Raw genomic sequence first — 25,412 nt, forward strand, 5'->3', positions numbered from 1 at the left:
TCAAACCCTGCACCCTGGCCACTAGAATCAGTTCATTAACAGTCAGAACTTTAGTCCTCTTTATTAACTGCAAGAGTAATAGTTTTAAACTAAATAATGAAATCCTTTCCAATCCAAACTTACAGAAAAGACTGTATCACAGAAATATGCAACGATAACTACGTGAGACAGGACTGGTCATAACGACAAATAAAGTGGACTACAGGACATTGAAAATGTAAACCCCTCTGCAGTTGGTGGAGACTGCAAACACGGTAGTGAAAAAATGCATTACTAAAATGCAATGTGCTTAGAATATAATACACAATCCAGGCCAATTAATGAATTAATTTTTTTTATTTAGTACAAAAAGTAAAACATTGAAAAACAATATAAATGCTGTATCAGTTTTTATTCAGCAAGCCGCCAGACAGTGCTTTAGAGCAAAAGGGAATTTGGGATAGGGACCTTAATGGTCTCCAGGACTGCGTGCCTAGAAACGATAAACCTGTTGTCATCAAACATAGATCAGAAATATCACTGCCTACAACATACTATTTTTTTTTGGGGGGGGGGCTTACCAGCTTGTAGAACAACTACATCACATTTTTGACCTTCCTACATCTTCTCTGTCATCAGGAATAGTTATCTCATCTGACGTCAGTCAGTACAGGTCTAACCTACTTGAAGAATGGCTAATAATGCTATATTGTTGTAGCACATACCTCCAGAATCAGAGTCAGATTGTGAGCAAATGGGCCCTGTGCAGGGTAATGAATCAGGCACCCATCAGCCTTACCAATATACTAGCTGTCTCTCCTCAGTTACTATAAACACTGATCACACCTGTCAGTGTACAGACTATTTTCTTCTTTACTTTTACAATTATCACAAAGATTTGGATATCATTTAAAAATGTTATTTCAAATTTTACAGAATAAACAATAACAGACATTTTCTAAATGAAACAAAACACTCTCACGTTGTAATCACACTTAGTATGAGAAACAGTACATTTTTCTTCCCTTGAAATTCACATTTAGTGAAAATATATCTGACAACCCATTAAACTACAAGACATATTTATGCCAGCTGCCTAGGTCATCTAGAGCTGTATCAGGCCCTGCTGGTTTCTACTACATTCCAAAGACATGCAGTAGGTGGACTGGGGACTCTCAATTGTCTATAGGAATTCATGAGTAATATGGAGAAAAACACCTGGCAAACTACTTCCATTTTCTCCCAAATAGAGTATAGTGAAATACTAATTAGTGTCTATTTGAAGAGTGCCAGAATTCAAAAGACAAATGTGTAACACATTTGCAAACAGCCTGGGACAGACCACTGGACAGAAATGTCCCTTTTCAGAAGCAGCCCAGGAGTAGAGTCTAGTGAAGTAAACTAACAGCATCACAGAGAAGAAAAATGAAGGCTGAGGGAATCAAACCATGCACTACAGTAAGCAGCTCTTTAACAGGTCATACACTTACTCATCTGTACTAAGTGCTTGACAGACTGTTGTAGGCCAAACACACTGCATTTCACAGATGTGCCTGCAAAAAACAAGCTAAATAAAATGTATTCATAGTTAAAATATTAACATTAATCTAATAGGTTTAATACTGTCAAAATGTATTCACAGATAAATAATTAATACACTGTCAGCATTCAACAAAATAAGGAAACCAAGGATCACATCCAAATAACGTGGCTCATATGATGATGCTCCTGTTTACTACAATCAATTTTCTTCATTTACACTATAACTGCTCTGGTTCATGGGTAGTTACTATGCTTGCAGTCCAGGGGACAACTGAGGAGCCTAGCCCAAAATTTCCAGTTGCCCCAAAGCAAGTGACTTGCTCAAGGACAGTGCAGGGCATAAATATGCCACAAAATCAGTGATGTTTTACTGAAGACAGATATCTCTAAATCCTTTTAAAAGTTACCAAAACAACAGGTGTTGTATCAAAGTATATTTTATGACCACATAACTATGAAACTCTTAGGCTGCCATTGACAGACTGTAATCCTCAGTGAATTACCACCAACACAGAGACAAAAAAAGAAAGAAGTTAAAGAAGGCCTGGCAGTCAAGAATTAAGACTTTACTTCCCACAACTAAGGTTCAAGGTCTGAGCAAGTCACTTAATTAAACACCATCTAACTAAGGCATTTCACACACACACACACACACACACACACACACACACACACACACACACACACACACACACACACACATGCGTGCGTGTGCGAGCGACCACACACACACTCTTTGACAAAAATGTTTGGTATACCTGCTGCTGCAAAAAAATCCCAATTCTGTCTTACTTCAAAATTCTTCTGAAGGTGCTCTGCATGTGTCCACTTCATTCATGTCTCTTTTCTACCCACCCCAACTTGACTTTTTGTAAAAAATGAATATGTAATAAAAAATACAGACTTCTAATAATTAAAAAAATACAACATGGACTTAAAAAGTGATTGTTGCATGGCCAGGCCCTCTGCCAGCACAGGGCCTTGGCCAGTCGCCCAGTTCGTCTAGTATTGGATCAGACCCTGCTGGCTTTTACCACATTCCAAAGATTGCAGTAGGTGAACTGCAGACTCTAAATTGTCTACAGGAATTCATGTGTGATATGAAAGATATAGACCTGGCAACCTACTTCCATTTTCTCCCTTTGCCTTGTAAGCTCCACAGATAGGGGTGGCTGTCTGCAGAGTATCTTTCTCTAGGAGTCAGCTGCAACTTACAAGACAGAAAGAGAAAGATCTCAGTAGATATGGTATCACAACTCCCAAACGTCCCTGATTTTGCACACCAATCCAAATTTTGCCTAATATTTTCACCCTGTTCTTCATAAAATGTTTGATTTTCTGGTAAATTAATAAGGATTACAGTTAGTAATACAAGACATTAGAATTTCACAATTCTTATTCAGAAACCTCTTATCCTCTTAACTAAGTGAACTGGAGTAATATTTAGGAATCTGTACTGATTCTGGGCCATTGCTTTCCATTATTTTGACTTTATCCAGAATTCTTAATCAGAGACATTGAAAGCTATGTGCTTCAGTCAGTTACCTATCTTTACAGGGAACGCAGTAGCAATTTGGCTTCTCTGTCATGGAAGAAAGGTAGACTACCTGATTTCATAATTTCTTGAAGCTGACCCCCGTCCCCTCACACACAGTTGTGTGCACACACTCTACATTTATACAGCTTTATACCATTACTCACATCCTTCCTGTCACAAAAAGATAAAGCAGAATAGAACCCACCCCACCCCACCCTCGTGCTCCAACTTGGCCATAGATGTAGTTCTAGATTCTTCTGCTTGACCACTTCAGATTTTATGCCACTCTTTAATGCATTCCATTTACTGCATTCCTTCATCATTCAGACAGATCATCTAGAGGTCCTCCCTTGGTTATACTGTTAGTCTTCTATTCTGGTTTACTGCTTTGCTCCTTCTGTAGGTTTATCAGGGTGGCAGACCAGCACAGCAGTCTGCCCACTAATGGTGCCTTTAGGAACATAAGAACAATGTTAGGGAAGTGATCCCAAGGACCAAAGGATGCCTAGCCATACACACATTTAACTGTGATGTTTCCAACCCAACCTCTTTCATGCCTGCCAGAAGTGACAGGTGGATTATCTTCATTCATCTCAACAACTATATGAAATTGTAAGTGCTTTGTGATCAACCCTCATAAGTGAGATAACATCCTCACTATTTATATACACCAGCTCTTACATCACTGTATCTCAAGGAAAAGAAAAATTGCTAGAATACTGAAATTGTGTAAGTCCCATTATAAACAAACCCCCCCCATTAATATTTCCAAAACGTGCACGCTGATTGGTCAGCATGCATGTTGTAAATCAGACATAAACTAATGGAAAAAAGTCCGGTCGCCAGGACTTTTTCCATTAGTATGTCTTTTTTTACAGCAACGGAGAACACAAGATCCGCATTGCTTTTTACACACTGTCTCGCTATGTTAAAGGAGTTTAACATAGCGAGACAGCTTTAAAAAAAGTAACGGAGATCTTCCTTTCCCCGTTGCTTTTTTTTAAAGCTGTCTCGCTATGTTAAACTCCTTTAACATAGCGAGACACTTTGTAAAAAGCAACAGAGATTCTCCATTGCTTTTTTTAAAGCTGCCTAGCTATGTTAAACTACTTTAACATAGCAAGACAGTTTGTAAAAAGCAACAGAGATCTTGCTTTCTCCGTTGCTTCCACCCACAGCTTTGATGTACTGCGTAATCATACGCATGTGCAGTACATCAGAACTGCCGTAGAATACCAGACAGCTGCGGAAGGGCAACAAGGAGGCATTATACAATGCCATAATTTAAGAAAAGTAATTTTTTTTCTTCTTAAATAATGTCACTGTATAATAGCAATAACCCACTTCTGGGTGTGGATAATGCTGTATTTACCCACGGTTGTCTTTGTTTGGCCACTCGGGCTTCGGCCTCGTGACCAAACCACACCAACCGTGGGTAAATCCAGCATTACCCACAACCAGGCGTGGGTTATTGCTATATTATTCACACATTTGTGTATGTCTGACAGCGCAAATGGGAGCACCCATGCATGCACATGTGCAAACACAACACACGCGCGTGCACATACACACAGATATAAACACACACACACACACACACACACACACACACACACACACACACACTTAGAGTTATGTCTATGTCCATATGTGCCTATATACATGAAAATGAAATAATGGCTTTTTTTTAGTCTCAAAATCAAACTTGTCTTTTAATGTAGTCACACAGTCAAGCTCCTAACATAAGGGTACTGTTTTAGAGAAAGAACACTTTGGATCTGAAGAATAGATTGCTTTATAAGGAAACCCTATTTATTCTGAAATATGGAACATTGACAACTACTGACTGAAATGTAGAATGCAATGGGAAAATGTTATAATTTTATTAGTTCAATATATTGATTGGGTAAAGTTTTAATTGTTTATAATCATTTAATTGTTTGAATTATTTGGCTTTTATTGATTTTAGTATTTAAGGGAGAAGTTTAGTATGTGTTTTTAAACTCTTGAAAGGCCATAGGCTGTGGTGCTAGAGAGTATTTTATTCATGTTTTAATAAAATTTAATATTTTGCTGGCCTTTGTAGTGGTGTGTATGTGTGTGTATATATACACACACATATACATATATATATATATATATATATATATATATATATATATATAGACATTAGGTCTTATACATACAAGCTACTTATGCTGAGGTAAAGCAATGAAACCAACAACATGGTATTACAACTATTAGCTAAAGAGCTACCCGTATAGCACATATGTAAGGTCTGCTTATAGTGGCATGTATTCAGAAGTGAGATGGAACTAGCAGTGCAGTCAGCTGGTGAATAATGGAGAAATGACCTAGTTTCCTATCCTAGTTGTCATTGCTTCTGTGCTGCTGTTCTGACACCTAGTGGAGCACTTTAAAACTGCAGCAGCACTAACGAGTAAAGAGGGGGGTATTTGTATACCATATATGTGGGTGTGCATGCAATACTCTGCGTGCTTTTGTGCATAGCGTGGCTGATAACCTGTAAAAATGAAAGCCTGTTCTTTACCTGAACCTCCATCAGTAATGGTAGGGCAGGCTTCCTTGCCATTAGAAGGAGAGGTCTAGAAACCTTAACTGCTAAAAATAGCATATTGACAGTCCAGAAAGGTTGGTGCCCACAACTTGTCAGAAGGAGACCGTAAATTCTTGCCCTTGACTGGACAGTGAAAAGGCTGGAAGGTGAGAATCCTGACAGTCCAGGGGAATTACATGGTAGACTGTGGGCAGGAAGCACACACATATAAAAATAGCTTCATATTATAGCTTGCTATCTGTCCAGCACTATGTACAATGGCACGCTCTGCTATTATATCAGATTGTGAATAATTAATTCATTGAGACAGTTAGTCAAACTTGTTTTCTAATGTCTATAGAATCACTAAGAACCTCAGGGTAGAAATAAAGGACCACTCCCTATGCTTTCTCAGAGTGCTCCCCCACCTCAAAAAATGTGTATTCTTTGTGAAGACTGGTAATTACAACATTAAAGGACTCAGCATTCCCTAACTGAAATGTTGCATTTCAGAGGGCAGACTAAGAATACAGCTTTCTGAAGTCATGCTATCCTAATATCTGAAGGAGATGGAATGTTGTCTACAGGCTTCCTTACAATATGTTGAAAATACTATACTTCACCCATCATATCTAGGGTGTCTAACATTTCAATAAATTCATGCTGAGCATTAATGAATTTCCAGCTTTCCCTCAGTTTGAACTAACTGTGCAGTGGAGGTGGGTATACAGTTTGTAGATCCCATTAATGAAACGGGATCAAACTCAAAGCAGTTCCCTCTGCACTATTCATTGCAAATAAGTTGCTTTTTCTGTTTGCATGTACTGTGAAATTTCTGAAGTTGTACCTGTGGGTGAGCATTTTATGAGTGAACTGGTTAAAGAACAAGTAATAGGCCCATACCACTGAATTACATATAATACTGTCTGAAAGGCCAGAACAGATTTCATCAAACAGGTAAAGAAAATCCCTATGGCACATCACAGAAAGTGCTTAGAATGCATATATTATAGGTGTGTTTATACTTACTGCAGGTAATTATAGTTCAACCTACTTGTATTTATAGCAGTTTTGAATTATACTCCTATGATTGTGTCTCACACTGGAGTAACAGGATTGTTGCACTACACGTTTCACGGAATTCATTATAATATGACAGGAATTTCCTGTTTTGCTGTTTTGCTTTTTGCTCTATTAAATCACAGTCATTTTGTTTAAATTGTGTTAGAAAGCCTACACGCAGGAAGGGAAAGTCTACTACGTCCAAGACAAATACTTGTCATCGTTGTTTTTCAAACCTTAGTTTTTGCTTGCCTTGCCATTTAACTAAATGCATGTCAACCATCAATAATTTATAAAGTTTACAAAGATATACCCAAGTCTGTTTCCATTCCAATAGCATGTAAACATAAGAAGGCATCTGGAGAAAGGTCATTTCAACTCTGCTTATGTTGGCAGCTTGTTCTCCTATGTTCCAGCTATAGAAAACTCCCTGAAAACATTACAGAAGTTATAACTCCTTGCCTTAAGTTATAGTGTCTCTTTATTTTCCTTTTATTGTATGCACTGTTTCAAAAAGATAACTCCTGAGATATAAGTTGAAGTGAAATTTAGTTTTTTTTTTTTGCTTTGTAAGTAATTTTGTCAATTTTTTTCATTTATTATTCAATTGCCCACTTAATCCAGTGTATGGTTATGGGGAAGCCAGCTCCTATCCCTTTAATCAGCGGGCACAGGGCATAGAAATGTACCCTGATTGGGGAGCCAACCCATGGCAGGATGCATAAACATGATCCCTCTCACACATACAGGAAGCACACTTACAGGCAAATGCAGAGGAATGTCACGTCACCTATGGCTCAACTTTGGAATGTGGGAGGAAACTAGAGCACCCAGGGAAACCCTGGATGGACAATGGGATGGCATTCAGACTCCATAAAGAAGGCACTCCAACTGAGAACTAAACTATAGAACCAAATATAAAAAAGCAGCTCCACTAACCATGATGCCACTGTACCACCATTTGCAGGGTAATGCCACATGCAGAGGTTGTAGAACCTAAAACCCAGGTATGTAGAATGTCACCTGATCACAGATCATTACCTTTAGCATTAAACTATGATAGATACAAGACTACATCAGGGCTGTTCTAACCCACTGTGAACTGCATTCACTTCACATATGTTTTTTTAACTTTTACTCATTCATTAATTCATTTAGGTAAACCGTACTGGACGGAATTCATTTTCAGAGTCTACCTAATGAGAAAAAGTTGCAAAATGACATAGCAATACAACAAAATTCTACAATAGTATGTCAGCAATGCACCCATATACAAAATACACAAAATATATAAGCACCACACACAGCCTATACAAAATATGAGCCACGGTGGTACAGCGGTAGCATTGTCGCCTCACAGCAAGAGGTTCTCCCGTTTGATTCTCGACTGGAGTGCCTTCTGTGTGGAGTCTGCATGCCCTCCCCACGGTCGAGTGGCATTCGAAAGACATGCGTGGGCATGCCTTTGTTGAAGGTTGGGCATCGGGCTGGCACCTCAGCACCGTAAAAATCTACTGCCAAGCATTAGCGGACTGGAGTTCCACTGTGGCGACCCCTAACCGGGAAAAGCCGAAAGAACAACAACAACTTGCTCATTGTGTTTTACCCTGTAGCCTTCAGACAGAATGCTAAAATGACTGGTTAGGCAAGTTTTCCCAACTTAAATCTACAAAAGCTTCACAGGTCATAACAAGGCTTTGTGAGGAAACATGACTGTGTAGCAGTTTGTGGGAAGCAAGTTTCTTATGCCTATCCGGAAAGAATGAACTGCATATGGTATAACATGAGAAAACTACCTTAGAGCTTACCTCTTTTGCCTTGTATTCACTAAATATGTACTGCTCTCTCTTCAGTAATTACAAATGTGAAGCTACTTTCAGCACTGCAGCATGTAAACGATGGGAAAAACTACCTCGTCCTTCCTCATACTGTAAAAAAACACATTGAAACCTCATTTCACAACACAAAGAACTTCTTTCTTTAATTTGGCTGACACTGTAATATTTGTAATAGATTTTACATAAATTCCTGGTCTGTGGCTTAACAGTATTGTCTTTTTTTCTTTTTCTTTCTTTTTCTGTTTCTTTTTTTCTCAGTGTTAAATTTAGCTCCATAGAATAAGTTAATTTTATTTAGTAATCACTTCACATTTTCTTTCCTAACTCTATATATTTTTGATAAATAGCATAGGTGAGAAATGTTTTTGGTAGCTGAAATTCTGCCTTTAGTTATACCTGTATGCGTATTACCTTTTTCCAGAACTAATGCAGTATCTGTGTGATTTTCTTCTGTGCAATGTTTATTTAATATATTTTGCAGTATTCTGTGTTCAGTTGTCTGCTTATGTGAAGCTTATCTTCCAGAGACTACAATAATGGCTAACAAATGCCTGGCGTAACCAGTCAGGAGGAGAAGGAAACCACACTCACTACAATTCCAGTCTCACATAGACCTACCACGACAGCAAACCAAACACATAAACACACAAAAACATACTCGGAGGCTCTAAATAAAAATCTGCCTAAGCAGCAGAGACCTCCAAAGCAGACACCCAAGCAACCGCTACCCCAAAACAAAACAAGTGCAATACATAGCTCACAAAGCCAGTGTGCCGAACAGTCACAGCTCTTAAGGTTAAACAACTCACCTGATACACTTGTAATAGGTGACTCTATCGTCAGGCACACTGACGTCCCGCTCACCAGGCTGAACAAGGAGAAGGTCATGGTGAGCTGCCTGTTGGGCGCTAGGATCCACCACATAACACAAGCACTCAGGTCACTCCAAGGCAAGTACAAATATGACTCAGTCGTTGTCCATGCTGGTGTGAATGACCTGAGATGTACCTCCCTGGACTATATGAAAAGAGACATAGAGGAGCTCTCTGAGCATGTAGCCCAGGCCGGTATGACCCTGACCTTGAGTAGCATCTTACCCTCACCAAGAATGATGCCACAATATGATGACAAGATGATCAATTTCAACAATTGGCTTAGGTATTGGTGTCATTCAAAGGGGATCCAATGCCTGTCAGCCTGGGATGACATGCTTGACAAGCCACAATGCTTCGCTAGGGACGGCTTGCACCTGTCACCCCTGGGCTTTCTGATATTGGCAAAGGCTCTTGCCACCCCCATAGTGCCTTTTTTTAGACAAGGCTCAAAAGACAAACCCACCTCCATAGGTATCACAAGGGATAAGAAACTAAGAGTAATGCTACTCAATGCCAGAAGTCTAAACCTCAAGATGCATGCACTCAAAACCCTCCTTAGCATGGAGAACATTGATATCTGTGCAGTAACACAAACCTGGTTCAAGGCTCCCGAGAGCACCCCAGCACTACCAGGTTATACCTCATACCATGCTTTTTGGCCTCAAAACTTGGACCAAACCACAAAAGGAGGGGGAGTATCAATATTCATCAAAGATACCCACACCTCCAGGTTGGTGGCACAGCAAGAAGCATCAGAGACTATCCATGCGCAACTAACAGTGGGTAAAACTGCCTTCCAGTTTATAGCCTGCTACAGACCACCCTCCCAAACCCAGGAACCCCACAAGGCCTTCCTGAGAACACTGTAAAATATGAAGGTCTCTCCAAACACCATTATATTGTGCGACTTCAACTACCCAAACATAGACTGGGAGCATTACTCCAGCTCCAACACCCTAGCCCAAAGGTTCCTAGAATTTATAAACTCAAATGCTATGGAACAACTTGTTACCACTCCCACAAGAGGGGAAAACATACTGGACCTGATCATCACCAACATGGGGGCTCTGTGCTCCAGACCAGAAGTGTATCCCTCACTGGTAAGATCAGACCATAAACTAATCTCACTGGATATTCACATTCCGACCCCACCCCCTGCCCAGAAAACCACAGTGAAAAACTTCTCTAAAGCAAATTTCACACTCCTCAAAACCGAGGTGGAATCCTTCAAAGCCCCCGGGCCTGTGGAAAATATAGCCCAGACCACAGAATCCTTTATAAACGCATTCTATGAACACCTTCAGGAATGCATGGATCATGCAATCCCAAATAAAACCAAGACCCAATCCTCCAAAGGCAGGCGTCCTGTCTGGTGGGCCCCATCCATAAACAAACTATACAATAGAAGGAGGAGGAAGGTACTACATGATAGAGCAAAATCCCAAAAAGGGAAGGCATCTCTGATCAGTATTAGCAAAAAACTACGGGCACTCATAAAATCGTCTAAAGCAGCTTCGAGAGAAAAATTGCACAGGACACTAAGTATAATCCCAAGGCTTTCTTTAGTTATGTTAGGAAACTGGGTGGGAATTCCCAGATATGTTCAGAGTTAGCCCAAAATGACAAAAAGTACACCGAACCCACAGACATTGCCAACATCCTAGCTGACAGGTTCAGCGCAAACTCCCCCCCCCTTCCCCACCAAAAGAGCAAATATCTATCCCAGCAGAGTGCTGCCCCCCCTGACATCTCAGATGCTCTGGTAAGAGCCACCCTCTCCAAAGCAAAAAACACAGCATCAATGGGATAAGACGGTGTCCCGGGCTGTGTCCTACATGAACTCAAAGAAGAGCTAAACCCAAACATAAAACTACTGTTCAGTCTCAGCCTTACTACAGGATATGTACCCAAAGAGTGGCATACAGCAACAGTGGTTCCTCTCCACAAAGGTGGTGCCTCAACAGATCCTGGAAACTATCGCCCCATAAGCCTGACTAGCTTGGTCTGCAAAGCTATGGAAAGGATCATCATGGACCTCATAAATAAAGATATTGGGGACCTACAGACACTGGATCCTACCCATTTCGGCTTTGTTAAGGGCAGATCCTGCCTCTTAAACCTGGTTGATTTCTTTGAAACAGTCACCAAGGCCATTGACGAGGAGAAGGTGGTCCACACAGCCTACCTGGACCTCGCAAAAGCCTTCAATACAATACCCCACTCGGGCATTATAGATAAGCTCACCAGCTTAAATATAAACCCCTATGTCACTAGATCGGTTGCAAACTGGCTCAAGGACAGAACCCACATGGTTAGAATTGCTGGAGCAATGTCAGACTCCAACCAGTTACAAGTGGTGTCCCACAAGGCTCAGTCCTGGGACCTCTCTTGTTCAGTATATATTTCTCGGAGGCACAGGCCAACACGGAAGGACTGTGGCTGACCAAGTTCGCAGATGACTGCAAACTAGGCGCCATAATCGACTCTCCAGCCGACACAAGAATCCTACAAAAGGGCCTCATAGAAACAGACAACTGGTGCCAGAGCCATGGCCTCAAGCTAAACGCCAAAAAGTGTATAGTCATCCCCTTTGGCAAAAACAAAGTGCCCACAAATTACCACATAGGTGGTAATCCATTAAGTACGGAAGAAGTAATTAGGGACCTGGGGACCCAAGTTGATAGCAATCTCTCATTTGAAAACCACATGGCCAAAGTGGTTAGAAAAACATTTTATATAGCCCACCTAATCATGAAGGGATTCACATCTAGATCAGGGGAGGTCATCGTGCCTCTTTACTCATCCCTCATCAGGCCCATAATTGAGTACAATGCCCCTTTTGGGATGTACCTTACCAGACACCTGCAGCAACCCGAAAGACCCCAAAAGTACCTCACCAAGAGGATCAAAGGGCTCAAACAGATGCCATATGCTGCCCGGTTAAAGAAACTCTAGCTCTACTCAGTGGCATACCGCCTGCTCAGAGGCGATCTGTGCCTGACGTATAAAGCCATGTCCAACCCGGAATTAATGGACATGCTGCACCTCAGAAAATCCAAATCCCATCAAGCTACGCGCTCGAGAGACTTGAACCTCAGCACTGAAATAAATAGGACATGCTGGAGGGACAGATTCATAACCCAGAGGCTCCCTTCACTCTGGAATAAAATCCCAGTCCAGGTTAGGCAGAGTCCCTCATTGACTCTCTTCAAGAGGAATCTTGATGAGTGGATGGCAAATCGTAGGTTTACCCCGGGTATCACTTCTGTGTCACTGTTAGACAAAGGCACAGTATACTAACCTCAAAAAAGGGCATAGCAAAATTCATTTAAAATGGGTGGCGAAAGCCAAACACACTCTGGCTAGGCTTATAAATGCCCTAGGGCAGATAGCCTAGTATGAACCTATGAACCTATAATGTGTCTTGTCCAGTCGGAGTTTCCCAAACAAAATAAATAAATGCATACATAATTGTGGTGAAGGCATTTGTTAGCAATTATGATCAACAGAGGTGTAATGGCTAAAGTTCTGTGATGCTAGTAAGGTCACCATTGGCAAACTGACTTAAAAGAAGGGACCAGAAAAAACTGATCAACAAAGTAACCGTGATGGTTATTTCCAAGAATAAGAACATCTTGGCTAAAACAGAAATACTGGGACCATGCCATGGGGCCAGTTCTGGAAATATTGATCCCTAGTATGTGTCTGGGGGCTGGCAGATCCATATAGCTAAACCAAGCTCAGTCCAAACATGTTGTGTATAACTTCCAAGTGAGCTTATCATCTGCAAGGTGAAGGGCAGAGGTCAGATGCAACACCAATCAAGTGGCAAGCAGGAGTAGGAGGTTTCATTATGATAGACCAGACCCCGAGAACAGAATCTGTCTCTTGGAGAGGGAAGTGTCACCATATTGCTGAGGTATAAGCCAGACAACTTGTGTGTAAGATTGGGAAATATCAGGTAAATATAGTTAGTTGTCACTCTACACAGAAAATCAGTTATATAATCAGAATTCTCATTCAAGGTTAGATCTCTCTCTCCTGCTGTGTAGTTGTCCCTTTGGAGAGTCTCTGGTTGGGTTTGGGGATACTCATGGCCCTCCTGGCTGGGTGCAACAAGAATTGAGCATCTACCTCTTGATAAGAACATCTACTCAATGCATCTGCAACTTGCAGAAAGGAAAATTGTCTACTGGTTTTGTGCATGCACCAAGCAATAAATTCAGAATATTCTTTAGCCATGACTCTTGTATTGTTAGTCTGCAAATTTTAATGCTGCTCTGAAGTGTAAAAATAATCAGTTGTCAACACTGGTTCAGCTATTCATTGTAGTATGTAAAAATGTTGCCAATAGATGGGAGTTACATAGCCTAGAAAGTAACATATTTCTTACTATGAAACAAATAATAGGGTATAACCGTTGTATGCAGACCAATAACAAATAAACAACAGAAGATTGTTGGAGAATGACCTTGTAAAAACAAAAGCTTATTGATTTGTAAGATAAGAAAAGAACACTTATGTCTATGAAACGATTCTCTCCCAGAATAAGTAAGACAGTAAAGTATCTCACTTACCAAACCCTTCTCTCAATATTTGTTGGTTAGACCCTGTAAATAAAAATATAGTATTATGTACTTGTTTCATGTATTAACTAGATTAAATGCTTTTCATACTTGTGCACTGTTAACATAGACTTACTCTTCGTTGCAAAAGGAAGTGCATTGTCCTCTGTGCAAATGCACAGGATTTATTACAGACTACTTAAAATGTCTCTTGAGTTTCTATATCCCAGCATTACTCTCCTGACTTGTAGCTGCTACACATTATTGTGTATGTTGAAAGGAATCAATTCTATGTTTTGACAACTTTTTCCCTCTATACCTCCTCTTCCATATTCAACTTTAGTAACTAATTCTGCTATGAACAGATTCATAGTATCAGTTACGTGCATGATGTGGATATACCGATACAATACAGAGACATTTTATATATATATATATATATATATATATATATATATATATATATATATATGTGTGTGTGTGTGTGTGTGTGTGTATACACATACATATATACATATTTGTTGAGCAGAACAATCCAAATGGGTTGATAGACCTTTTTCAAAGAAGGGTCAGGGGAAATCTGTACATTAAAATAAGGTGTCAATTCACAATACCTCTGCCACCTTTTATCCGTACCACTGTCAGCCTCTCTTCCTTTAAAACCTTGCTTCACTCACACCTAACATCCCATTGGGAATGTTCCTGCTCCCATCCTACATAAATTCCCTTAGTAACTCACCTTGTCTCACCCTCCCTCCCTCTCTCCTTTCCCACCCCACTCTATCTACCTCCCTACCTCCTCCTTCATTATCTTCTCCTAACTTTTCCCTCTCTGCTCATCTCTGCATTAGCTCACTTCCCTAGTAAATCACCCACATGCAACCTATGTATTCCTGCATCTACTGTTATATATTTTCAGTAGGAACAAATATATTTGTAAATATCTACTTATGGTTTTAATTTCTGTTTTTGCATTTGTAGAAACTAACATATCTGTAAATATTACTTAAGGTTTTTATGATTTCTGTTTTTGTATTTTTATTAACTTGTACCCTCAAATACCATGTTTTTTACCTGTACTTCTGTATTACTATTCATTTGTTTATTATGTACATTGTCTTTATGGAGCTTTTCTCCACAGAACTCCATTGAAAATGGGCTCCTCTCGGCCCAGTGGACCATCCTGGCAAACAAACTGCAAATAAATGATACATAAATAAAATAAATAATAGATGCTCTGTATAACAATTTATAACAATGCATTACAATTCACAGTACACTAAAGACATTGTTTATCTTGGGTGCACTGAATAAACATTAACATTGCTCTGCTACAGGGAACATGTTTCCACTTTCAATACATGGAGAAGTCACACAAGGTGAAAAGGAAGATAAAAAAATGGAGTGATAAACTAGAAAAATATTTAAGCAATAATCCACAAATGGGTGTAGGTATATCAGGATTTACCCATGGTTGGTATTGTTTGATCATAAGGGCAAAAGCCCAAGTGATTAAACCAAGCCAGGTGTGGGTAAATCCTAATATACCCACACCCATGAGTGTGTTATTGCTATTTTACAATGACATTATTTAAGAAAGAAACTGCTTACCTATCTTAAGTAATGTCTTTGGTTAAGAGCGGCATAGTGTTCCTCTGTGTTGTTTCCTGTTCTTCTGTACTTTTTGATATACTGTGCATGCATATGGAAGTTATACTCCCATGCTTGCACAATACATCAGTGCTGTTGAAGGCAAGCAATGGAGAAAAGAGAATAGCTGTTGCTGTTTTGTTGTTTCATAGTTGTTGTTGAAGAACAGAAACAGAGAAAAGAGAATTGCGGTTGCTGTTTTATGTGGAAAACAGTAAAAGTATGAGGTAAAAATCTGGACAGTCTGCAAAGATTTCAACAGTTGAGAGGTACAAGAGTCTGCCAAGATTTATGGGAGGGACAGCACAAAAAAAAAAGAAAAGAGGTACATTTCTGGTTTTTATTTTTGAGAGCATACCTGATTTTTCTTCAGTTTTGCGCTGTCCCTCCTTAGCATATTCCAATAGAAACTTCTGACTGCTCAATGGTCCTTTAGTGGCCAGACTTTTTTCTGTTGGCATATGCTCAATTTACAATGGGCATGTTGGTTGAGCTGTCCAATCAGCGTGCTCATTTTTGAATAACAATGGCCTGTGATTGTATAATGAAGGATAAGGAAGAGTAATTAAACTAAACAGATAGTGGAGGAAAAGAAAGTAATTCCTTTATGTGAATTTAAGGAGCATGTTTGTGGGGTAGTTGAGTTTTTAAATCTCTGTTTGTGGAGGTAGTATGGAAACATCCACAGTTACGATCAAGATAGCATAAAGGCCGAGGGTAGTTACACTTAATGACTCATCTCTAATTTAGTATCATGGAGTCTCATTGTACTACAGATAAATGTTGGGGTGGTGGTGGTGGTGGGATAGACATGGCAAATGGGCCGTATTCCAAGATTAAATGGAGTAGTCATACCTCTGAATTTCTTTCCTCACGAAATCTGGACAAAGTCAAAAATTATGGGGAGACAAAGGAACAAAATCAAGGGTGATTTATAAATGTTACTCCAATTAACTTAAGAAGTTAATAGAACAACCTGGGTTTTCATCAACATGCATTTTCAGAACAATAAGAACAATGACATTTTAATGACTTTATCGAATGTAATCCTCAGTGATTTGCTAGAAAATCAAATATTTTACAAGGGACAGAGCAAAAAATATGAGGTAAATCAGGGATGTTCTCTAAAATCAAGGAGAATTGAGAGGTACAATCAGCCTCTTCACCAACAATAGGTGTACCTCCCATCTCACCAGATATACCTATAAGTAGTCTGTACAGCACCTGGTGTAACACCAGTAGAGTTATGCAGCATGAATTCATGAATCATGACCCCCCTCCATCCTATTTTATCTTTATGTTTTGCACAAGTGTGGAGTAACATGCTTGACCAAGGTGCAAAGGAATCAAAAAAAATGAGACACTGATAATTATTTAAAAATTACAAAAGTAAAAACAAGCTTAAATGGAAATGGCTTTATACAGGAAAGAAAATAAATTAATTTATTAAATTAAAACCTATGAAGGGAAATTAAATGATCACTGTAAACTAACCTTAAACTAAAGACCTATATCACAGGCAAATTTGTTATGAATGCACTGTTACAAGGACTTTGTTTGTCAAAACAAGTGACTGACTAAGGGTGTGAATAGAAATCTAGCATAAAATATGTGTGAGATATAAAAAACAGAAAATGCTACTCTCATACACCAGCTCCTGGATGGAGTAAATTGACATATCCAGACTGGGATGAATCCTCTTCCCATCCGGAACATATCAAAATATTTTACTATGGACCATATTTTATGCACAACTCCAATTTATCTCTTTGCTTATCAAAGGATATAACAGGAATATTTAAAACTCAAAATTTGAAATCCCCATGTCTTGAGACTAAAAATCATTTTCATATTCATTATCTGGGGGAGCCCCCCCCCACACACACACACACACACATACATTAACAATCACACCTCTCAACATTGAAGCAGAAGGACAGATTTTAAATATTTCTCTTAGAAACTAAGAAAGTGACTAGAATAAAAGAGTTTGCATTAACATGCATTTTATGAAGGATATTAAGTCTGAAACTCAAATGTATGTCATTATTTCATGACTTCATTCTTCAACAATTTGAAAGAAAGCCACAGATTTTATAAGGAACGGAGCAAAAATATGAGTGAAGAATATGGACATCCTGTGAAAAACTGGACAATTGATATGTATGCACATCAGTGATGCCTTCTTCAGCCTCTGAGCAAACATTACTACCTCTGAGTCATATTGCGTTGGAAGTGTGGGACTTCATATTAAAACTATTTGACAATTTCAAACCTTCAGGATTTGAATATTCATAATTCTACACTTGAAATGCCATTGTTTGATAGTGGTTTAGGTCTGGATCCATAAAAATAATTAATGTTGATACTGTACAAGCAGGATACTGCACTCACTGCCTTTGCTCATGAACACCGAAAGACCTACTGTCATGCCATGTGACACAGCTCAAAAGATTAAATGTGCTCCTATCCCTGTTATCACTGATCCCTCTTTTAACATTTTGCCTACACCCACCCCTCAAAGATACTTAGGAATCACATTAGATCCTTCTCTCGCTTTCTCATAGAAACCCAAGTCAACAAAATATTAGGACAACTTAAAGCAGCCCTTGCAATATCCAAGCTCCTCACTCCAGAAGACAGACATTCCATAATCATCAATGTACTCATTCCTAGGATTGAATACGGACTGACCCTCATCGTTTCAAACTCAGCTTCTAATACCAGATGATCACAAATCACCAATAAAATACTGCACTTTATAAACCTAGCTAATAATAGAGAACACCACTGCATTACAATAAAGAATGATAGAGGGCTGACAGTTTCAGCAAGAAATAAGATACTGCTTAATATCCTTACTTCCAAGCTCCTGAAATACTAGATACTGTCCTCCTTTAAAGACCAATAGTGATTGCAATTATACTTCTTAGAAATACAGACAAGGCTTAGTTAGCCAGAAACCTCTTTCCAAATTGGCCACTACTGAAAAAGCCTGATCTAAAAACACAACATCTGTTTGGAACAAACTCCCAGAAGAAAAAGACAGAGAACAAACTCACTTGTTTCAAACTACAACTAGCAAACGATCTGATAAAACAGAATGCCTGTAATTGCTTCAGAGATGTGTACCAGAAAGCACTTATATGGCAAGGAACAATTATGTATTCCATCTACTAATTTAATACTAATTCAGCCCTTATCATATTCATTGAAATGCTTCATTGGAACTGAACTGTAAACTAATTTGCTGTCAGTAATGAACTATACTGACCTGAAAATTTAAAATGATATGTTTCTAAATGAAAATTCAGTACTGTGCTATATCTACAATTATCTTTTTGTCAATGGCTATGTAAATTTCTGTATAAATAGTTATACATTCTGTTGCATGTTAGGTGTATTGTCTTGCCTCCCTGGCCCGGGTCATGATTGAAAAGGGCCCTTGGACCATTTTGCCTACTTGGTCAACATATGTTAAATAAATAAAATAAAAATAAATGAGTTTGATCATTTGTGAAAACAGTCTTTAGTACTTTTATGGATGCATGGTAGGTAAATGTTCTTTTTAGATTTCTTTGAGTTATTTCCTGGGTTGGTTAAGGGGAATATAGATTGGCTGTTGTAGGTCACGTGACAGTTAAGTATGACATTTAAATGTCTTGTTTTTATTATTCTTTGATATCTGAAGAAGTTTATGTATTACAAAACAAAAAACACTTCATTAAACAGTTTTTTTCTAACTCACACTTCGGTTCCCTCATTTTTTTCAGTTTTCAGTCTTTAGTACTTTAATATCCCTAGGTCTTTCATTATGTACACATCTCATGACAGAAGCTGCCCAGCTCACCCCTGCCTCATCCGCTGACTATGCGCCACAATACATTAGTTATACAGATCAGCCCTAACTACTCCACTATGTATGCACTTCATTTCAGGACAGGCATAGCTGGCTTTAGTAACATAACACCTGAGGCTACCCCCTGTAGTGATGATACCCTCCCCATCTCTTTATTTGAAGTGCAAACAAATAAATAAATAAATAAGTTCTGCTCATTGTACTGGCAGACTAAAACAGGTGGCCAGATACTTGCCCCCTCCCCCCTGCTCCAGCTCTTCAATGGAAGAGCAAAAAAAAAAAGTCCCCAATCATGTACCTGAGGCTCCTAAAATGCAGGAGCCAATCAGGTCCCATTTCTGTGCCCTGACCCTCCTTACTCAGATTTAAGTGTAAAAAAGCGACAGAGAAAAACAAATGTTTCTTTTATTTTTAAACTGTAGCAAACTACTTGCTACAAATGTCGCAGGCAGTTGCTACAGTGCAGACTACATACAGACACAGATGCATACAGCTACAGTACTCAGGTTTGACTGAAAATGCAATACTGGTTTTTAGGAGTCATTATGCACTAAGAGCGATCAGGATGATGGATGGATTGGATGGCCAATGCAATCGCTCCCCCTAACACTCTGTGCCTGGAGCAGCTGCCCCTTCATCCTGCCCTGGCTACCCTACTGAATTATGGTTGCTGTACTGCTCAGCTCTACCTCCCACACTGTGTGTATACTTCATTACCATAGCTGTTCAGTCATCCCTACCTCCTCTATGCATGCACTTTTTTATAGTGGCTGTACAGCTTGTCAAAGATTAGATGAGTCATTCACTGAACCTCATTTTCTGAATGTCAGGTTCTGTAAAGCTGCATTCAATAGTTCCTGTCTACAGTATGAATGTAGGACTGCTTAAATGTATACAATTCAACAATTTTTAATTATCAATGTGGCCTTTCTTCATTGTCCCTGTGGACTTAGTATGAAATATGGTATACTGGGCCAATACCACAACAGGCAGCTGGTTTGCCCCACACAAAAACATATTTTTCTTGTTTTCGCTTTTTTGTATAAGCTTTTTATTCTCCACATCTGTCAACTATTTGGCCTGCTACAAGGAATGTCTATTCAATTTGTTCCCTTTCAACATGATGGTCAATTGCGAAGTGGCCATCATCCAGGTGGCCATGGGGAGTTTTCAGTATATGGCCTAACTTCAGCCCTTTACGGCTGACACACACATCTGACTACATGAGTATCTGCTATACTTGATCCAAAAATTTATTACAAATGCAGTACGCGCTTTCGGCCGTGCATCCAGCCTTCTTCAGACAAAACAGATTGTAAATATGCAATCGTATATATATATATATATATATATATACATAAAACCCAACCTCTCAATTAATCAATTAACATTAATTGAAATTTAAAGTGCACTAGTAACAAACAATATGTAAAATATAAAATATATACATAAAAAAAATAATATTAAAATACTATCTATTATAAGCTTTTAATTAAGCAATTAAAACACAAGGTGATTTGCATTTTATGCAACCTGATAAGGGTGGGGGACTCGTTGTGATGAACTCTATGGATTATAATCAATTGCTTTTGAATATTTTATATGATGATGCTTATACTGAGGCTTCCTTGAATGAAATTAATATCTCTAACACTAGAATAGATTATTATTTAGAAGATATGCTATGGCAGAAACAAATTTCTAGAGAAGCTTTTATATATATGCATGTTCAAAATCCAAGAGTGCCTATTATTTTTGGTCTGCCAAAACTGCATAAAGATTTATATAATCCACCTTTGCGCCCTATTGTAGATGCAGGAGGTTCAAAAACGTATTTTATGGCTAAGTATATTGATATTCAATTGAAACATATTGTCAGTAATGTACATCATATTTGTCGTGATTCATGGGACTTTTTGTCCATGTTAAATAATTTACATTTAAATAATGTTGATAATATTACATTTATTACTGTGGATGTAAAAGATTTGTTTACAAGTATTCCCCATGATTTGGGCATAGCATGGTTTATAGATTTTATTACGGATATACAGCCCATTCCACAAGATGATGTAAATACAATAACACATTTACTGGAGTTAGTGTTAACAAATAATTATATATATCATGATGGACACTACTTCAAGCAAGTAAAAGGGGTCACAATGGGCTCCCCTGTAGCCACTTTGTATGCCAATATTGTTATGGCCACGTGGGAAATTAGATATTTGTTTCATTCGGAATATATGCAACATATTGATATGTATTGTCGATTTTTAGATGATCTTTTCTTTATATGGCATGGTCCTATACATATCATTGATGAATTTATTTATTATATTAATCATGTTACTGATTTTTTTAAATGTACTTATGAAATTTCTATTGATAGTATATCCTATTTGGATGTTTTAATAGCTAAAGATTGTACACACAATATGTTAAAAGCTAATATTTTTAGGAAATAAACTCATTCTAATAAGTATTTACATTTTACAAGCAATCATCCACTACATGTTAAAAAAGCTGTTTTAAAGGGACAATTGGTTCGTGCGGCCCGAATGGTATCTGGCTAAGATTAATTTATATATGAATGTCAATATATTATGAAAATGTTTGCTAACAGAGATTATCCGGCATATTTTATCCAAGATATATTTCATGAAGTTAAACATAAGAGATGTTCAGGTTTTTATAAACCATTACTTGAAATTTATAATTCATCTGATTTGCAACATGTAAATACTGTGGATACAACAATTGCTCCTGCACCTAAAAAACTTGATACTGATATCTTAAGTGGTAGCAATGATGCAATGCAGAATAATCAGGGGGATTTTAATAAGGTGTCATTTATTACTACGTTTACACATGACTCTGATTGTATTTGGATGTTGTTAAAGAAAAACTGAGCATTTATAAAAAAATGATTTATCTTTGTTTAATATTCTGGGTGCACAGCCTACAGTAATTTATAAAAGAGATCACAATCTTAAGGATTGGTGTAATAAAAATTCCAAATTTTCTAATACTTTACAGCATAGGGCAGGCACTATGAGAAAATGTAATATGTGCGCTTATTGCACATACATCTTAGAGGCAGATCAGATTAGTATTAGAGATGTTTTGATAAAAGCAAGAAACATATATAATTGTAATACAGTAGGCGTGGTATATGCAGCTCTATGCTCATGTTGTGAAGCTTATTATATAGGCAAAATGGAGTGAAAATTACGACAGCGTATATATGAGCACTCATATGAAATTAAAAAAAGTTCACATAATAATGCATTATATAGGCACCTGATGCATAATCCAACACATTCGTTTAAATTCTTCATACTAGAGCAGGTATTGCCATCACCTAGGAAAGGCCCTTGGAAAATTATTTTAGAGTCTAAGGAATATTGGTGGCAGGTATTTTTAGATGCCACACAGTTCCCAGGGCTAAATGATACTGTTTCGCTTTCCAGTGTTTTAAAATTAAAAGCTTATAATAGATATTATTTTAATATTTTTTTTTTTATGTATATATTTTATATTTTACATATTGTTTGTTACTAGTGTACTTTAAATATCAATTAATGTTAATTGATTAATTGAGAGGTTGGGTTTTATGTATATATATATATATATATATATATATATATATATATATATACGATTGCATATTTACAATCTGTTTTGTCTGAAGAAGGCTGGATGCATGGCCGAAAGCGCTTACTGGATTTGTAATAAATTTTTGGATCATCTGCCGTATTCGTTGGATTGTTATTGAACTGCTCATTTATTTTATTGGTCTGTGATATTGTTTAGTTTGTTATCTGCTATATCTTTCTGTACAAAGGCAGTGAAGACTCATGCATGAAAAGCTTAATGCAGCCAAATAAATATTTTCAGCCCATTCACTGCATGTTGTACTCCTATCCTGCAGTGAGTGTAAGCACTGCAGAAGATAACACCAACTTCCTGGATGGGTGAGCTGGCATTGACTGCTCTGTCCCACCCTCCCCTCCCAAGTCTTATAGCACTTGGGTCACGGATAGATCCCAGATCATCTGCACTTCAGTCATTGTTCTATCTCTGTGACATGGGTCACAGATCCCAGGTCATCTGCATTTCAGTCATTGTTCTATCTCTGTGACTTGGGTCATGGATAGATCCTAGGTCATCTGCATTTCAGTCATTGTTCTATCTCTGTGACATGGGTCACGGATAGATCCCAGGTCAATATGCATTTCAGTCATTGTTCTATCTCTGTGACATGGGTCATGAATAGATCCCAGGTCATCTGCATTTCAGTCATTGTTCTATCTCTGTGACATAGGTCACAGATAGATCCCAAGTTGTCTGCATTTCAGTCATTGTTCTATCTCTGTGACATGGGTCACAGATAGATCCCAGGATGTCTGCATTTCTGTCATTGTTCTATCTCTGTGACATGGGTCATGGATAGATCCCAAGTTGTCTGTATTTCAGTCATTGTTCTATCTCTGTGACATGGGTCATGGATAGATCCCAAGTTGTCTGCATTTCAGTCATTGTTGTGTGTGTGTGTGTGTGTGTGTGTGTGTGTGTGTGTGTGTGTGTGTGTGTGTGTGTGTGTGTGTGTGTGTGTGTGTGTGTGTGTGTGTGTGTGTGTGTGTGTGTGTGTGTGTGTGTGTGTACATACTACACTGACTGGACACCAGTGGATCAACCCACACCCCACTGACTACAAAAACCAATAATAAAAAATCACTTTAAACAAATAAAAACAAAAAAAACCCAAACAACAAAGCTGCGTTTTGTGCACCATCATGTGCCCCGGCAAAACCCCCTGCCAAGTACCTACAAACCCCCTAATTATATAATATTGCTCAACCCCCTCCAAAACATGGGAAAATGGCATATTGCTCCACCTCACCACTCACAACCACAGGTTTACCCAATGCAATACTAACATAAAGGTATATTATAGTGTGTGTGTGTGTGTGTGTGTGTGTGTGTGTGTGTGTGTGTGTGTGTGTGTGTGTGTGTGTGTGTGTGTGTGTGTGTGTGTGTGTGTGTGTGTGTTTTGTGATAGCCTACTGGTTTTATGGTTCTATCTTAATACCGATGGTATTTTTTTTCAGGGTACATTTCAAACTAGTAAGCCCAAATCAAAATCGAATCAGCAAAAGAGGTAACAAATCAGAATTCAAAAGAAGACAAGAAAAAGATGAAATCTTTCAACAAAGAAGAAAAAGCATCAGGAAATTGAATCATATCAAATTTAAATTTTATTTATTTAGCCAGTGTATTTTTTTTAGTTTTAACCAATTTATTTTAGATTTAATTATTTATGTTCATCTAAGTTTAATTTGAAACCAAAACAAAAAAAAGAAAAACAAAAAAAAGAAAAGAAGAGCCCAAAGTAGTTTATTCATCAAAGCTTGAAACAAAGTGAACATACAGCGATTAACTACAATGAAAGACAATGCTGTTTTCAAAGACTCATCTCATCATCACACCATTAACAAATCAGTATCAATTTATATAATACTTGAATAAAAGAGAGCCCAACAACCATAGGTCAAACAACTAATTGCTTGATTGCATAATAAAATCTTAAAGTCGTAGTCATTAAAACTTGTAGCTTGAATGCAAACACATTACTTAGTACAAATAAAAAACCATTACAAGGTAAACATGTACATAAACAAAAAAGTAATTTAAAACTTCATAATCCACCATAAACAAAACTAACCTATGAACCTAAAATAATTAATTAATAATTTGTAATTGATAATTTACAACTTGGCATTCCTCAATTTTAAAACGGGCATAATGGATAGCGTGTCATTGAGCCCTGGATGTCTGGATGCATCCAGCATTATCTGCCAAAAGAGCTCTCGCTATTTGAACTTTGCTTCCCACATGCCACCCCTAATATCTTTGGGAACAACTTCCAACACGAAAAATGTGAA

The 25,412-nt window shown here is 38.1% G+C and overlaps 1 protein-coding gene across 4 annotated transcripts in view; it reads right to left on the bottom strand.

The window, feature by feature from the left end:
- Window positions 1-25,412, bottom strand: part of LOC122806304 (patatin-like phospholipase domain-containing protein 2) — a 517,255-nt gene that overhangs the window by 56,983 nt on the left and 434,860 nt on the right. For all 4 annotated transcript variants that reach the window (XM_044076614.1, XM_044076615.1, XM_044076616.1 and 1 more), the window contains one exon: window positions 13,968-14,000. The gene's annotated coding sequence lies outside the window, so the exon portion shown is untranslated. The remainder of the gene's footprint in view (window positions 1-13,967; window positions 14,001-25,412) is intronic.

The sequence above is a fragment of the Protopterus annectens genome, chromosome 7.part0 (assembly GCF_019279795.1).
Source record: "Protopterus annectens isolate FY-2018-M chromosome 7.part0, PAN1.0, whole genome shotgun sequence".
NCBI lineage: Eukaryota > Metazoa > Chordata > Ceratodontiformes > Protopteridae > Protopterus > Protopterus annectens.